Here is an 18881-nt window from a genome sequence, read left to right on the forward strand (position 1 = left end):
CAAAGAATATATGGGGGTTATGTGCACCCACAATTTTTAATACTGGTATACAGTGCCATTGTCTGACTGGGAATTCAAAGAATATATGGGGGTTACGTGCACCCACAATTTTTAATACTGCTATACAGTGCCATTGTCTGACTGGGAATTCAAAGAATATATGGGGGTTATGTGCACCCACAATTTTTAATACTGGTATACAGTGCCATTGTCTCACTGGGAATTCCACAAATAATTTGGGGATTCATTCACCCTACATCTCAGGCTCTTGCCATATTCACCCAGGTTGTCAGTGCTGCACCAGCTCGTTCCCAGACAGCTCGGCCCGAAAAACGCGTTACCTATATAGAGGATTTGGACAATGAAGACAACATGTTCTAAATCTAATGTCTGCACCTTCTCCAGAATTAAAATAAAGGCAGCGTTTAACTTTCAAATAGCACTGCACAAAGGAAGAGCTTATCAGCTTGTCTCATGACATGCTACTGAAAAGTTTCATTTGTGTATCTTAATGTAAATATAGTTGTATAAGCTTTTTGGGTTTTAGGCACTGCCAAGTTATTTATTACCACCCGCTCCCTTATAATGATGATGACGCCAAAGTCACTGTGGGTGTTCAGAGCTCACAGCTTTGGGTGACATTTGTCTTGCTCTCTGTCGGTACCAGCTGTCTTTTTGGATACCGTAAAGTTATGTTGACTTTATTAACAGCTATAGAAGCTTTAGCCAGGTTGTGACGGTGTGTAACCCTAACAACACTAAGTGGGATACACATTAATAGTCAGTCTATGTACGCTAAACGTATCACTGAAGTAATTTTTTTTCCCTCTCCCCTAATATAAGAAAGGAACAGACATTAGACCTAGACCGGGGTTCGAGGCTTGAAAAAATCCAGTATTATTTGTTCTTCATGATGTGAAATATGTGTTGAAAAGCAACCCAAGATGAAGTCAGCCATGTGTGCCAGTGTGTTACTTGGCATGCCTTTGCTGGCCCCAACTGTAAGGGTCACTCTCCATTTCCTCCATTTTCCACTCCCCTTCACACCATTTGTGGTGAAGCAATGGGATGCACTGAAGTGCACCCTCTAGCCTCGTGTGGGATAGGGACATCAGATGCCACTCCAACCCCCTCGTCTTCCTCCGCCAGCCAACGGTGCGAAGATGAGAGGAGTGTGCTCTGAATGTTTTCTGCCTAGCAGAGGCTAGTTCTCACTTACGAAAATGGCCCCACTTTGACCTGTATATCAGGCACAATGGTGTAGGTTTCAAAGAAACATGGCACCAACAAGTTGGAAAACGTGGGCCATGCGTGGACCGTGTTTGAGTCTGGCAAGCTCCAGATCTGCTACCAGGTTCCAGCCATTATCACAGGCGCAAAAATGCCAGGCCCCAGGTGTAGCAGGGAAAAAAAAATGCCATCTCAGCCAGGATGGCATCCCTGACCTCGGAGGCACTGTGCTGTCTGTCCCCCAAGCTGATCAGTTTCAGCACGGCCTACTGACATCTCCCCATGCCAGTGTTACAGTGTTTTCCGCTAGTAGCTGGGGTGGAGGTTGCAGCTTCGTAGGGTTTCAGTCTACTCCTGCCATGAATTTTGGCCTGGGAGAGGAGATAGGCCACCCCAGTTTGCACCCGGGGAACAGACTCCACCACATTCACCCTGCCTGTCATTAAAGATAAGCACTGCAGCATCCCTGACCACAGGCGCTTGTCCATGTGTCGGTGGTCAAGTGGACCTTGCAGCAAAGCGCAGAGCTCTGGGCCCGACTGATGTTATGGGACACATGCAGGCGCAAGGCAGAGACAGCACACCAAGAGAAGTAGTAACGGCTAGGCCCAGCATAGGGAGGTGCCCCAGCTGCCATCTGCTGACGGAAGGCCTGGGTCTCCAGAAGCATAAACAAACACCAACATCTCCAGGGCCAGCAGTTTATCGATGAGGCTGTTACAGGCTTGGGCATGGGGGTGGGTTGTATTGTACTTCTGCCTGCAATGAAAAGCTTGGGAAATGTGGAGTGGCTGGGAAGAGGCGCATGATGGTGCAGGCCAAAAGGGCGCATGAGGGTGAACTCCCCAATGTGTCAGAGATAGGTGTGTAGGTGTCCTTGCATCATATACTTGCACCATATTTGGCTTTGGAAGTTAATTTTGTGCCAAAAAGTGGTTAAGACAGCGATCCCTCAGCTACTCCCGTTACACTGTCTATTGAAGTTACCATCTGTGGAAGTGGACCACCATTTCTAAGATCCCAAAGGAAGCAGGCAAGAGATGTGCAGTTCAGAAAAAAAGATGAGAAAATAAGTTTAGGCTGTAGAGCACAGAGGGATCGGAGAGGACAGAGCTGGTGTCGGCCAGGTATTCCCACAACATGCGCCTATACTTGTCCCTCCTGGTGACACTAGGCCCCTGAGTGGCAGTAATTTGTCCAGGGGGGCCATTAACGTGTTCCAGACCTAGGAATAAGTCTTCCAACAGGGTAGAGTTTTGCATGCCTTTGCTTCTACCCACTGTTTTTGCTGCTTAGCTTCCCTCCACATCTACTCTGCTTTCACCCCTAAACATCACCCCAGTTTATGCCTTTGCTTCTACCCAGGTTTTTTGTTGATTTAGCTTCCCTCTACATCTACACTGCTTTAGCCCCTAGACATCACCCCTGTCCATGTGGGGTCGGTGGCCTCGTCATCCACCAACTCCTCTTCCAATTGCGCACTGCCCCCTTACTGCAAACCGCACATGACCACAGCTTGCCTTGATGGCAACTGTGTCTCATGATCCCCACTTAGGTCCAGACAAGTCGGTGGCGGGTCCAAAACCCCAAAATTGGAAGGAAATGGCAGATGCTGCAGTATTTCTAACACCTGTTCCTGGTGCTCGGGCCTGGTCTGTGTTGTACCCTGCACCCTGCTTAACGCATCTGCCATATCCGAAGTTGTGCTGAGCGCATGCTAATGTTTCGTGTCCAGTGCAATGGATGGGATGGGATTTCACATAAGTCTGCCACCCATGGCCACTCATGGTTGAGCAACTGAGGGAGTTGACTTTGACGAACCCGAGGGTTTTGGAGTTGGAACTACATCAAAGGTCTGTGCTGCTCACACACTCTGCTCAACACATGATATGTTTAGTGCCAGCAGTGTGGAGACGTCGCACAACAGCCGTTGTTCCAGAAGGTACAGGCGTTGTAGGAGTGCATAGAGGCTAGCAGCGGCAACTATACACTTTAAAAACTATCCGCACAAGCGCCACACTTTCACCAGTAGCTCAGGAACATTGGGGTACCTTTTTCAAAAGATTAGCAGCAATGAGTTAAAAACGTGGCCCAGGCATGGAATATGTTGCAGGCTGCCAAGCTACAGAGCCAATCCCAGGTTATGGCCATTATCACACATGACAACATGCCTGGGCCCAGGTGCAGTGGCAAAAACCACATTGCCGTCTCATCGAGGATGGCATGACTCACTTTGTAGGCAGTGTGCTGTCTGGCCCCCAAGCTGATGAGCTTCAGCACGGCCCGCTGACGTCTCCCCACACCAGTGTTGCAGCGTTTCCAGCTCGTAGCTGGGGTCAATTTAACAGCGGAGGAGGGTGGTGTTTCAGCCCTCCTCCCAGGAATGTTGTGTGGGGAGACAAGTCAGGCCACCACATTTTGCGACCCGGTCCACGCCTCAACTACATTCAACCACTGTGCCCAAATTGAAAGGTAGCGTCCCTGTCCGCATGCACTTGTCCATTCGTAACTGGTCACATGGAACTTTAGGGCTAAGCGCTGAATTTAGGGACCGCCTCATGTTTGGGGGAAAGTGCTGGTGTGGACGGCACAGTGCGGTGGCGCAGTAGACACTCTGCCCAAAAAGGGCAGAGTGTCCCCCAGCCGGGATTCCAACATCTCCTGGGCCAGATTTCTTGAGATGAGGCCGTTGAAGCCTTGGGCATGTGGGTGGGTTGCGCTGTACTTTAGCATGAAATGAAAGGCTTGGGAGATGGGGAGTTGCTGGGAAGAGGCGCATGATGGCGCGGGCAAAAGGAGAAATGGCAGGAAAAGGTGAGGATAAGGGTGAACTCCCCAAAGTGTCAGAGGCAGATGTGGAGGTGTCCTGGCTCCTGGTCTGGACTGCAGCGCCAGCCCTGTCAACAGTGGAAGAGGCAGTGGCCGCCAGGCCAAACGACGATTATCCTGCGCTTGCTCTCACCCACTGAGCCCAGGGCTTGCCTTCCAAATGATGGCACCCGCAAGAGGTGGTGAGATTCCTCTCCGCAGATCTCCAAACCATCTTGGACTTGCAAATTGCACTAAATTTGTCATGTAACTGACATGTATATGATGAGTCTATCCATTGTCTGTTCATTTTGGTGAAAGTCAGCCTGTCAGCTGACAGACAGCTGTGCTTGTCAGTGATGATGTCACCGGCTGCTTGTACCCCCAGTTTTTGCTGCTTAGCTTGCCTCCACATCCACACTGCTTTTGCCCCTACACATCACCCCTATCCATGCCTGTGCCTCTAGCCATAAGTCTGCCACCCATGGAAACTCATGGTGCAGAAAGTGAGGGAGCTGACTCTGAGGAACCCTTGGGTTTTGTAGCTGGTACTCCATCAAAGGTCTCTGCTGCTCACACACCCTGCTGAACATACGGTATCTAGGGTTAGAGCGTGTGGTGACCTCGCACAACAGTAGGTGCTTCAGGCAGATGTAGGCCTTGCTGGAGTGTATTGCGGCTAGCTCCAGGTACTGTAGACTTGGGAAAGTGGGTGTCCAAGTGCCGCACTTTCACCCTTAGCTCAGCTAATTTGGGGTATGTTTTTAAAAATCATTGCACCACTACATTGAACATGTGGGCCAGGCATGGAACGTGTTGGAGGCTGGCAAGCTCCAGAGCCCTCCAACAAGCTAAAAAACCTGGCCCCAGGGGCAGCGGGGATAAACAAATTGCCATCTCATCCAGGATGGCATCCCTGACCTCAGAGGCAGTGTGCTGTCCGTCTCCCAAGCTGATGAGCTTCAGCCCAGCCTGCTGACGTCTCCCCACACCAGTGTTGCAGCGTTTTCAGCTCGTAGCTGGGGTAAATCTAACAGCGGAGGAGGAGGAGGGTGGTGTTTCAGCCCTCCTCCCAGGAATGTTTTGTGGGGAAACAAGTCAGGAAAATTCTTGAAACGGGAGAGTTTTGCATCTTTGCCCTTGCTGCCTATGGACATCCCTTTGCCTCTAGCCACCATTTTCCCTGCTTTGCTTGCCTCCACATCCACACTGCTTTTGCCCCTAGACATCACCCCAGTCCATGCCTTAGCTTGTACCCCCAGTTTTTCCTGCTTAGCTTGCCTCCACATCCACACTGCTTTTGCCCCTAGACATCACCCCAGTCCATGCCTTAGCTTGTACCCCCAGTTTTTCCTGCTTAGCTTGCCTCCACATCCACACTGCTTTTGCCCCTAGACATCACCCCAGTCCATGCCTTAGCTTGTACCCCCAGTTTTTCCTGCTTAGCTTGCCTCCACATCCACACTGCTTTTGCCCCTAGACATCATCCCTATCCATGCCTCTTCCCCTAGCCATAACTCTGCCACCCCTGGAAACTCATGGTGCAGAAACTTTGGTTGCTGACTTTGAGGAACCCTTGGGTTTTGTAGATGGAACTCCATCAAAGGTCTGTGCAGCTCACACACCCTGCTCAAGATATGGTATTGTAGGGTTTCAGCGTGTGTGAATGACGGACAACAGCCTGTGTTTGGACAGATGTAGGCCTTGCTAGAGTGTTTTTAGGCTAGCAGCGACTCCTGTGCACTTGCAAAAGTGGGCGCACAAGCGCCGCATTTTCAACAGTAGCTTCGGTACATTTGGGTATGTTTTTAAAAAACTTTGCACCACTAGGTTAGACGTGGGCCAAACATGGAACGTGTTGGAGGCTGGCAAGCTCCAGAGCCGCTACCAGGTTCCAGCCATTATCACAGGCGTAAAAATGCCAGGCCCCAGGTGTAGCAGGGAAAAAAAAATGCCATCTCAGCCAGGATGGCATCCCTGACCTCGGAGGCACTGTGCTGTCTGTCCCCCAAGCTGATGAGCTTCAGCACCGCCTGCTGACGTCTCCCCACACCAGTGTTTTAGCGTTTGCCGCTAGTAGCTGTGGTGGAGGTTGCAGCGTCGTAGGGTTTCAGTCTACTCCTGCCATGAATTTTGGCCTGGGAGAGGAGATAGGCCACCCCAGTTTGCACCCGGGGAACAGACTCCACCACATTCACCCTGCCTGTCATTAAAGATAAGCACTGCAGCATCCCTGACCACAGGCGCTTGTCCAAGTGTCGGTGGTCAAGTGGACCTTGCAGCAAAGCGCGGAACTAAGGGCCCACCTGATGTTGAGTGACACGTGCTGGTGCAAGGCGGGGACGCCACACCGGGAGAAGTTGAGACGGCTAGGGACGGCATAGTGAGGTGCCACAGTTGCCATCAGGTCCGGGAAGGCGGGAGTTTCAACAAGCCGGAACGCCAACCTCTCCTGGGCCAGCAGTTTAGCGATGTTGGCGTTCTAGGCTTGCGTGGGTGGGTGGTTAGCAGTGTATTTCTGCCGGCGCTCCAATGTCTGAGAGATGGTGGGTTGTTGTAAAGAAGCGCCTGATGGTGCCTTTGATGGTGCAGGAGAAGGAGATAAGACAGAAACAGGGGAGGATGAGGGAGAAGTCAACAAAGTGGCGGAGGCAGATGAAGTGATGTCCTGGCTCGTCCTCTGGAGTGCATCGCCAGCACTGTGAGCAGAGGCAGTGGCATGAACGGCGGGCGACGTTTGTCCTGCCGTTGCTGCCTGCCACTGATTCCATTGCTTGGATTCCAAATGACGGTGCATTGAAGTGGTGGACAGGTTGCTCTTCTCAGGGCCCCTACTCGATTTCGAGAGGCAAATTGTGTAGACGACACTATATCTGTCCTCGGCGCATTCCTTGAAAAAACTCTACACCTTCAAGAAACGTGCCCTCGATGGGGGAGTTTTTCTGGGCTGGGTACAAAAGGGAACATCTTCGGACATTCCGGGTCTGGCCTGGCTTCGGCAAAGCAGCTGACCTCTGCCTCTGGACATGTCTCTGCCTCTAGCTACCCTTTTTGGTGCTGCACCTGCCTCAACATCCACACTACTTTCCCAGCTTGACATCTGCCTTGTCCAGGTGGGGTCGGTGTCCTCGTCGTCCACCACCTCCTCTTCCAACTCCTGTCTCGCCTCCTCCTCCTGCACAATGCGCATGTCAACTGGCTGCCCTGACAGCAACTGCGTCTCATCGTCGTCGATGAGGGTGGGTTGCTGGTCATCCGCCACCAAATCGACCGGAGATGGAATGGAGGAGACTCTAGTGTTTGAGCATCTGGACACAGATACTCGTCTGTTAGGTCCGTGGAATCGCGAAATGGAGGGGCAGGTTGCGGTACAGTCAAAGGAAGGGAGAACAGCTCTGGGGAGCAGGGACAGTTGGGGTTATTGTTCTGAGAAGATTGGGAATTTTGGGTGGAAGGAGGACAAGACTGTTGGGTAAGAGGAGGTAGAGGCTGACTGGCTGGTGGACAATGTGCTTTAAGCGTTATCCGACAGCCATTGCAAGACCTGTTCCTGGTTCTCGGGCCTACTAATCTTTGTACCATTCAGCCTAGTTAATGTGGAACTTTTGTGCAAAGCGCAGAACTTAGGGCCCGCCTGATGTTAAGGGACACACGCTGGTACAAGGCTCAACTCACCCTAAGTGCCAAAAACACTGCTGGTGCAAGGCTCTACTCATGCCAAGGGCCTCAATCTCTGCTGGTAGCTCAGCTTAAGGTCATGTAACTTTGTTTGGAAGGGCTCATGTTAAGGGCTAGAAAAGTGAATTTTGGAAGGTCTTACCACATCACACACACACACACACACACACACACACACTCAAAATGACAGTTAAGGGTGAGGGCTTTTGGAATTCCCATTGCCTATTCCATTTGTGGTTGTCATGGGGAACGTGATTTAAAGGGGTGGTTGTTACTGTTTGTTGAGCTTAAATTGGGGTTTGTGTCCATCCATTTGGGGAGTAAAGAAGGTTTCCAGGTATTTTCCCACTTTGATAGAGGTTTTTTTGAATGTGGAAAGTGTGTAGTTGTTAGGCAGTGATGTTGGGGTAATAGAGGGTCTTTGGTGTGTTAGATGCCCCCAGGCATGCTTCCCCTGCTGTCCCAGTGTCATTCCAGAGGTGTTGGCATCATTTCCTGGGGTGTCATAGTGGACTTGGTGACCCTCCAGACACGGATTTGGGTTTCCCCCTTAACGAGTATCTGTTCCCCATAGACTATAATGGGGTTCGAAACCCGTTCGAACACACGAACATTGAGCAGCTGTTCGAATCGAATTTCGAACCTCGAACATTTTAGTGTTCGCTCATCTCTATTCCTAATGAGATGGTAACCAATCCTTGGGCAGGGACTCAGCGTAAGGTCACTATGGTGCCAAAGGAGGTTAACACTGTCAGCCCCTTACACATATACAGTTTATGCACAGGTAGACTCTCTTTTCAGTGTCCCATATCATACATTAGCTTATCATTAATAAAAGTGATCTCATCCACCAAAGAAAACTTTTCCTATTAATATTTCTGGATAGTACACTGTAAATGAGATTTCTTTGAAATTAGTTGAGGCGTTGCACATACTGTAAATATTAGACTAAGAAATTATTTTTCCATCTTCTTCAGACTTCTTTTATTTCTGTGTAGGAAGAAAGTATTGGTAAAGATCCACTGACTGTTGGAAAATAACGTTTTGGCTCTTCAAGCAGACCAGAATTCGGCAGACTTCAGGACACCAAACACTTATCACATACTTATTTCGGACAAAGTTTTGATTTTATTTTGGAATATAATTGATTTAGTCTAGGCTCATAGCACCGGAGGCTCTGTGGTTAGATAAGGAATTTATTCTGTGTCTGCCAAAGAGAAACTAGGGAAGGACTGAAGCGATTGATGTATTGATATTAATGATTTGTTAGGCTAAGTCAGGCGCGGCAAGTCATTTGTAGTTATTCAAGTGCTACTGTACTTACTTGATGATATTTTATATTTATTAACACTATGAAATTTTTAAAGTGGAACTTCTAGGTTTTTTGTTATTGTGTTGGGGGTTGTTTGCTGAGCCTTATTGTAATATACTTAATTAACCTAATTTTTTTTTACAGAAATCCCTGGTATATATTTATTTGCCAGCTGCCAGTTTTATATCAGTTGTCAGTTTTATGCCAGTTTCTATTTGACAGTTTTAATATGCCATCAGTATATTTATATTACTTTCCTGGCAATAGTGTTCTCCATTAGGTGCAATAGTTTATATGTGTTTGAAGTGATTTCTTTGGGCTCTGCCGCGGCACAGGGATATAAAAAAAGCAATAAGCACAAAAAAATTAAAAAAAAATAAATAAAAAAAAGAGAAAACCCCCTGCTCCCAGCTCCCTAAAAACGGACTGGTGCTGGTTATGGGCCAGCCAGGGGGGAAGGGGGGGGGGGGGGGAGAAACAATAATAAAAAAAAAAAAAATTTGAGTTCAGAGAAGATGCAAGAAGGACTAGAGTGGGGTGGGGATGGAGGCAGATGTCTGCCAGGAAGAATTACAGAGGAATGTATAGTAAATTAACTGAACTGCTCTGCTTTTAATCCTAGAGATAGTGACGTGAGCAGGGCAGCAGCCATTGGTAAACTACCCACCTTGGCTACAGTTCTGCAGAAAGACCAATTGCAGCGAAGGGGGTGGGGTGCAGCTGTATAGCCCCTTGTTGCTTGACAGTGATTGGTGCTAGCACCAATCACTGCCAGCTTTTGAGCAACCTGCTGGATCAGATCATTGCATCTGTGCCAGCAAGCTGCTATTTATTGACCTATCAGATTTGATCAGCCAATAGCAGCGATCGCTATGGCTGAGGGGAAATATTCCTTATTCACTCCTTGCCATAGACAGCACAAATCCTAAAGTGGTCCCCCCGAACATTTGTGCCATACTATTAAGTAGTATTGCCATAAGATCCAGGCAGCCTCACTGTAATAGTACTGCGCTCGTCGTCTAGGGGTTAAGGTACCTCATATCCCAATAACTTTTTTTCTTTAAAATTACATTTATTACACACAGATTGAAGTAGTTGTGTTTGTCATTTAGTGTGATATGTGACGAACATTAGAAATCAAAGACAAATGTGTTCAACATTAAACATAAACTAGAAAGGCAGATTTCGCTTTGTTTTCATTCCTTAAACATTTGCAGTTGATTTGTTTGGTTTGGATTTCATTTTTGTGCATAAGTGCAATCAAAAATAGCATTCATATCATTGACTATATACTGACAATTGCTAAATATATTTATAAGCTTTCAAAACTATTATGGCTTAGCACAAACACTGCAGAAAATCTATAGGGCAGATTTATTATGCCTTAAGTTTTCTGGTGTACAAGAAATAAAAAGTTAATTTGGGACATGACAAACATGGCCATGAAATAAACACAGAACATGGCGATACAAAACAGATGATTTTCTTGTGCAATATCAGTAAAATATTTCATATTGCCAAAATAGAAAAAAATTGAATTAGTTATTTGTGCACAAAGGTGCATAGAAAAATTTTGAAAATTTCTATTTTTCTAAGGCACTGTAAATGCGTAGCATTGCAATGGTACGACGATGTATGAGATGAGCAGGAAGGCAGAGATGGTATTATTCTATTTCTGCCTTTATTCTGAAGATTCCAGCTGGAGTCTAGCTATTTAATACTGATGGTGACATGGGTAATTAGAAAGGTCTAAAAATATATTTACAATATATCGATATTAAATTATATTGGCAATGCAGTCTTTTTAAAAGCCAGTGTTGTGGTTTTGATGCAAGTACCAAGTTGTAATAATGCGGAAACATCCCTGGTGAGCTAGTGCGCCATAGCCTGTACAGCATGTCCTCTGAGGTTGGAGAACATGGCTCTAACCCTTATTCTTGCCAAACTATGGACTGCATAAAGTAGTAACACACAACTGCGGGATCATACCACACAGTTGGGGTTATTTAATAATGTGTCTTTGTTGCCCATAGCAAACAATTACATTTATGGGCAACAAAGTTATTTTTGCTTTCAGACTGTTTTATAAATCTAGATCTTTTTTTTTGCAGCTATGGAGAAGCTTTACTCTGTTTTCTGCAAAATGGAGAATATTTGAAAAGTTTATCGCATTGTGGCATTGACAACAAATAGCAAGATGGTTATAAGCAGAAATGTATGCAAAGGAACGGTTTCACAGTTAAAGCCAACCCCTTGCAGCTCCAGATCTCGGTTGCAGCGAAGCCCTGGAGTCAAAGTCATAAGTAACAGTATGTCTCTCTAGACATGTGAGGCTGCAGCAAGAGTAGGTTTCACAGATTACACTAAAAGTCATAGTATAGAAGGTGAGGATGTTAGTGTTTGAAGCACATCAAATGACTCATAACCTCCATGATCCATAGAACTAGAAGAAATTCAGCAACCGGGTGAGTTCATATTGTGGACCAAACAGTCATTAGTGCAAAAGCTCTCTATATGCATACACAAGAGGTTATGCAGAATGGAACATAATAGTGGTAGTATCATAATGGACTTCCTCAGGACACAGTATAATACACCTCTAGTGGCCCAAACACTATCATTTCCCATTAGCGACCCTAAATACAGAGTCCAGTCATATTAATGTGACCACCGCCTACTTTTGACGTCAACATTAAATAACCAATTGCAGAAGGCACGTGTCATCAGCCTTCTGGGTGCACTCATCATTGTGGAAGGCACGATGGATTAACACATGTATGTATCTATCCTTGCAGACCATGTTCACCCCTACATGCGAAATGTTTTTTCTCAGGATGATGGCATCTACCAGCAGGACAATGCGACGTCTCATAAAGGGCACAGTGTACGTGCCTGGTGGGAGGAGCACCAGGATGAGTTTACCGTACTCCCTTGGCCAGCAAATTCCCCCGGACTTGAACCCAATTGAGAATTTGTGGGACCACCTCGATCGGGTTGTTTGTGCCATGGATGCTCAACCGTGTAACCTAGTGCAGCTGGCCACGGCACTGAAGTCGGCATGGCTCAACATCCCAGTGAACATCATCACAACTTCCCCTCTCTTCCTGCACGTCTCGCAGCGGTCCGCTCTGCGAAAGGTGGTTATTCTGGATTTTGACAGGTGGTCACACAGTGGTGTATAATGAAAAGTTGTACTATTTTCCAATATACGTTCAGTATCAATTCCTCACAGTATTCTAGATCTCTGCTTGCTGTCATTCATAATTCTTACCTTTAGCGAATGACATTCTGACCATGATCATGTGATATAAAGTCCATAGTCATGTGATGAACACACAGGAGCCGCTCATTATAGTCACAGCCCAGTTATTAGACATATGCTTTGTAACAAGCTGTACACCTGTATACCATCACATGACCATGGACTGTATATCACATAACCATGGTCAGACTATTATCCACTAGAGGTAAGCAGAATAAATGACAGCAGGAAAAGATATAGAAAACTGTGAGGAATAGATACAGAAAGTATATTGGGAAATTGTATATCTTTTTATTATACAAAGAATAACAGTTGTCTCTCAACGTTAATCTGAAAGTGCACAACCCCTCATGTTTCCTTCATGATTCCTTTCTGTAATATTACATATAAATTGACTCTTTAACCTTCCAGCTTCACTGTGCGTGTGTCAAACCTTAGATCCATGTGCAGTGAATCCAAGGTGTATTTCCCTGACTTAACTCAGCTACTGTGCAGTTGCAGGGAGAAGCTCCATGTCATGCTGACCTTGTTGATATCAGTTTAAATTACTGTACTGACTCTGTGCCACCCAGACATCTGCCTGGATTACTGTTACACACAGTGGCGTAACTAGGAATGTCCACCCCCGACCAACGCCGAAGACCCCGACTGACCCCCCCCTTGCATATTATGCCTCATAGTGGCCCCTGCACATACTATTGTGCCCCATTGTGGCCCCTGCACACACTATTATGCTCCATAGTGCACATAGTATTATGCCCCACTGTGAACACCCATGACAATTATTATACTCTGGGGTCTTTTCAGACCCCAGAGTATAATAATTGGAGACCAAGAGGGGATACCAACATAAAAACACTGTTACTTACCTGTTCCTGTCTCCACTGCACTCCTCTGTGGTATCGGCCATCTTCAATGACGTCCGGGACATCACCTGACCCGGGACGCATCCCTGGTCATGTGAAATCAGGGACATCACAGAAGTAGGCCCGAAACCGGCCTGGAACCCAGAGAGGTAAGTAACAGTGTTTTCTATGTTCCCTTACCTCTCCTGGACCTCTGATTATTATACTCGGGGGTCTGAAAGATCCTGAGTATAATAATAGTGTTTGTGGGGCCCGCAGTGTCACATACCAATCCCAGCTCCTGCCAGGATTGGTAAGTAAATAGGGCCCGTTACCGCCTGGAGTATCTCCAGCCAGTAATGGCCCTAAGTTGCCCGGCCCCTAATGTTCTGGACCTCCAGACCCTGTGGCAGCTGCTCTAATCTTGGCTTCAACCTTGTTTAAAATCAAATTAATGTTTGCTTCATTTGTACTCATTCAATGAATACCTTAAGGTACAGATATGATGTCATCAGTAGATATGGGTGAAGCAGGAAGGTACTCATTTATATTCAGGGTCCTGATGCTTTTGTCATCAGGTTGTGATCTAGTGATCTCGCATGATCTCGAGCTGAAAGAGCTTTGAGCTGCAAACTTGCAAAATATGCTCAAAGCTCTGTCTGCATGTCAAGCTTAAATGAGAAATGTGTTTTACTGCCATGTTGTGGGAGAACCTCTGAGAGGAACAGTCATTCTCAATTAAAATGAAAGGAGTCTGGCTTTTCCACATTGAAAGAAATCAGCATATTTTCTCCTATCAAAGTGCTCCCAGCTGGATTCTACTAATAAATAATAGTGTGTTTCTGTTTAATGAAGTGGCCTGACAAGTTTCAGTTTTATTAGCATCCTGACAAAGCAGGAAGCAGGGATTATTGATTTACACCATGGGTTGGTAATGCCAGCCATGTCATAAAATCTCATAGCAGTAAAAGTATTTAGTAATGTACATATAAAATTCCTATTTTATATCTTGATCTGTTTTACCTAAGATTTACATAAGATTAAAATTTGTGGACTATATACCGTGAAATAATTGACTCCAAATTACACTACGCTGCTTTGCTATGCAATTTTGAAACTAACGCTAGGTTCACACCAGCATTCGGGTTACCTTCCTTAGACCTGGTTCACATCTGCGTTAGTAATCCGTTTGGGGAGACCGCATTGGCAAGCGGTGTGCAGTGAAAGCACACGGACCCCATAGACCCGTGATGGCGAGCCTATGGCACGGGTGCCAGAGATGGCACTCAGAGCCTTCTCTTTGGGCACACATCCATGGAACAGATTATGCTGTGTGGGTGCCACCATGGAGAAAATTGTACTGTGTGGTGACCACTGTGCAGCAGATTATACTGTGTGGGGGCCACCGTGGAGCTGATCGTACTGTGTGGGTGCCACTGTGGAGCATACTATACTGTGTGGAGCCCACTATCAGTGGTGTAACTAGGAATGGCGGGGCCCCGTGGTGAACTTTTGACATGGCCCCCCTCCCCATCCCAACTGACGCCGAAGACCTCAAACGACCCCCTCCTCCGCACTCTATTATGTCCCTTAGTAAGCCCAGCACACAGTATTATGTCCCTTACTGGCCCCTGCACACAGTATTATCCCCCATAGTGAGCCCTGCACACAGTATTATCCCCAATAGTGTCCCCTGCACACAGAATTATCCCCCATAGTGGCCCCTGCACACAGTATTATCCCCAATAGTGTCCCCTGCACACAGTATTATCCTCCATAGTGGCCCCAGCACACAGTATTATCCCCCATAGTGGCCCCTGCACACAGTATTATCCCCAATAGTGTCCCCTGCACACAGTATTATCCCCCATAGTGGCCCCTGCACACAGTATTAACCCAATAGTGGCCCCTGCACACAGTATTATCCCCAATAGTGTCCCCTGCACACAGTATTAATCCCGATAGTGGCCCCTGCACACAGTGTTAACCCAATAGTGGCCCTTGCACACAGTATTATGTCCCTTAGTGGCCCCTGCACACAGTATTAACCCCAATAGTGGCCTCTGCACACAGTATTAACCCCAATAGTGGCCCCTGCACACAGTATTAACCCCAATAGTGGCCCCTGCACACAGTATTAACCCCAATAGTGGCCCCTGCACACAGTATTATGTCCCTCTGTGGACACCCATATACAATTATTATACTCTGGGGTCTTTTCAGACCCCAGAATATAATAATCGGAGACCCGGGGAATAAGAACATTAAAATAAACCACTGTTGCTTACCTGTCTCCTGGCTCCTATGCTGTCGCCCGCGCTCACGTCCTTCTTTAATGACGTCGGACGTCACATGACCCGGGAAGCATGCCGGGTTCATGTGACATCAGAGACGTCAGAAAAAGTAGGACGGAGGCCTGGCTGGATCGCGGAGAGGTAAGTAACATTTTGTTTTATGTTCCCTTACCTCTCCAGTCCGCCGATCATTATACTCGGGGGTCTGCAAGGACCCCCGAGTATAATGATAGCCTTTGTGGGGCCCGCGCCGTCACTTGCCGATCCCGGCCCAGCCAGGATCGGCAAGTGAATAGGGCCCGTAACAGACTATTGAAAAAAACCCGCAGCGGTAGCGGCTGTCACCGGGCCCCCTAATGGCCTGGGCCCTGTGGCAGCTGCCTCCGCTGCCTCTGCGGTAGTTACGCCACTGCCCACTATGGAGCTGATTGTACTGTGTGGAGGCCGCTGTGGAGCAGAAAGCTCTATAAAACCCCATTCACATGTCCGTAGTTTGCAAGTCTGTAATTGTCTGCAATTGTGGATCCTCACATTATTAAGGTTAAATTGCCATTTTGGCACTTTGTGATAAATTAGTGGGTTTTGGTTTGCAATTTGGGCACTCGGTCTCTAAAAGGTTCGCCATCACTGCCATAGACTATAATGTGGTCCGTGTGCTTTCTGCACGGTCTCCACACAGAACATACGGACAGAAAAGTACTTCACAATCTACTCTTCTGTCCGCATGACTCATGTGTAGACTGTGTGGAAAGCACACGGGCCCCATTATATTCTATGAGGTCCGTGTGCTTTCACTGCACACTGCTTGCCAATGTGTTTGGTAGTCCTTTGGGGGGGGGTCACTAAGTGGACTCCCCAAACGGATTACCAAACACAGATGTGAACCAGGCCTTAGGGTCCTCTTGGGAAACCTGCAGACCTCACAGACTATAATGGGGTCCATTTGGTTTTCGGCCGGTTTCCACTAAAAGTCCCTCTAAAACAATCTATGGATAAAAGAGCTGAACGTTTTCTAAAATGTACCTGGAAGACATCAGCTTCTATGCTTAGACCTAGTATTATTTTGGGATTAGCTGCTATGCTTAGATCTTGATTATCTGAACAACAGAAAAAAGAGGGGGTTAATTCCCCATGGTAGAGATTGTGATATGTGACATTAATTTCAATTAAAATCAATAAAGATGCTGGCTCCCCAACATGATTCGCAACCAGGGTCGGACTGGGGTGTCTAGGGCCCACCAGTGGAATTGTTTCTAGGGGCCCACCACCAGGAACCTGCAGACCAGCGATACCGAGACAGGGCAGCTAAAGGTAATACCATCTCAGGAGCCATGCTGCTCACCCGCCATACAATGTGCAACAACATACTACCTAAACCTACTGCTACACTCTCTATGGAAAGTGATCAGCATGGCTCCTAGAAATGTTACCATTACCTGTAGCCAGGCTGTCCTGGAAGAGCTGATCTGCAGAGGTCCTAGCTGTTGTATCATCACAGATGTAATACTGATGGCCTATCCTAAGGACAGACCATCAACATTATAAAGATGGATCAATCCTTTAAAGATTTGTCCAGGAATTGGATCAACCCATGTGCCTGATGGAAGGTGTAAAATAAAAAAATAAATAAAAAGCGCCTTCACCTGTCCCCATTGCTCCATTGTCCGCCGCCAGTGTCCATTTAGTCTCGTGCCGGCACCTCCTTGCTGGGAGTCCTGCACCTCATGGGACCACTCAAACCAATCAGATACAGGATTTCCAGAAATGAGGCCATGAGATCGAACGGACACAGGCAGGAGGATAACGGGGCGCTGGGGACAAAAGCTCAATGAAAACCACTGCGTCTCACGTCTGCGCCTAATCTTTAAAGAGGACCTTTCACCATTTGGGGCACATGTGGATTAATTCACTGTTAGAAAGGCGTTTATGTCAGTCAATCAGTAACACCCTTCCTCACAGTAGCGTCTATTGCGCTGTACTGTGTGAGGGGGCTTTGCTTACCGCCTAGTGATGACGCTGAGCGGTGAGGAACGCTTCCGATCTCACAGTACAGTGCAATAGGCGCTGCTGGGAAGAAGAACGTTCCTGACTGACTGTCAGAAATGCCCTTCTGACAGTGAAGAGCTATGGTATCGGCACCGATAGCTCTTTACTGGGGGCACAGAACAGGAAAGCTGCACTGAATTCAGCGCACTGTCGGCTTTCTAGCGGTATATAAAACCGCATGTGCCCCAGGAGGTGAAAGGTCCTCTGTAACATCTCAATATACTGTACATCACACTAAAAGGATAAGACCTAACACAGCGTCCCGCAGCCAAAAAGCTCTGCAGGCGTCCCCATTGCTGCTCAAAAGCCGACTCCAGCGCCGCCTCTATCTTCTTCTGCATCCTCCCCTTCCTTCTCCGGCTTGACGTCGGATGCCTGCGCAGTACGCTCTGTTCGGGGAACTTGCGGTGTCGGCACTATGGCCGCGAGCATGCGCAGGACGTTCGGCGAAGTTCGCTGAACAGAGCGTCCTGCGCAGGCAGTAGTGTAGGGATCCTAGGAAGAATTCTGTTAAATTTCTAGTTCTCTAAGGCTAAGTTCAGACGGAGTATTTTGGGCCTAGTCGGGAATATCTTCAGGCGGATTGCGCCTTGCGAATGAGAATGTCCATTCTTTGTTTGTTTGGTTTGTTCCCGCTCCTGGAAAAAAGAAATGACCAGCTCACATTGAAATTAATGGGAACCGTCTTTTTGGTCAGGATTTTGAGGCGAATTCGGCCTCAAAATCCTGACCAAAACACCCCATGTGAACGGTAAGGTTCCATTCACACTGAGGAAAATGGTGAGGAATTTGGTGTGGATTTTCAGCGCTGAAAACGGAACCCATTGAAGTCAATGGGAGGCTTTTTTTCAGCGCTGAATCTGACACGGAGTATATAGTATTCAGACATTCATGTATATATTTGACATATATGGTATATGAATGTACAGTCCTATGAAAAAGTTTGGGCACCCGTATTAATCTTAATCATTTTTAGTTCTAAATATTTTGGTGTTTGCAACAGCCATTTCAGTTTGATATATCTAATAACTGATGGACACAGTAATATTTCAGGATTGAAATGAGGTTTATTGTACTAACAGAAAATGCGCAATATGCATTAAACCAAAATTTGACCGGTGCAAAAATATGGGCACCTCAACAGAAAAGTGACATTAATATTTAGTAGATCCTCCTTTTGCAAAGATAACAGCCTCTAGTCGCTTCCTGTAGCTTTTAATCAGTTCCTGGATCCTGGATGAAGGTATTTTGGACCATTTCTTTCTACAAAACAATTCAAGTTCAGTTAAGTTTGATGGTCGCCGAACATGGACAGCCCGCTCTCAAATGATCTGAAAACAAAGATTGTTCAACATAGTTGTTCAGGGGAAGGATACAAAACGTTGTCTCAGAGATTTAACCTGTCA

This window comes from Leptodactylus fuscus, chromosome 3 (assembly GCF_031893055.1).
Source record: "Leptodactylus fuscus isolate aLepFus1 chromosome 3, aLepFus1.hap2, whole genome shotgun sequence".
Classification (NCBI taxonomy): domain Eukaryota; kingdom Metazoa; phylum Chordata; class Amphibia; order Anura; family Leptodactylidae; genus Leptodactylus; species Leptodactylus fuscus.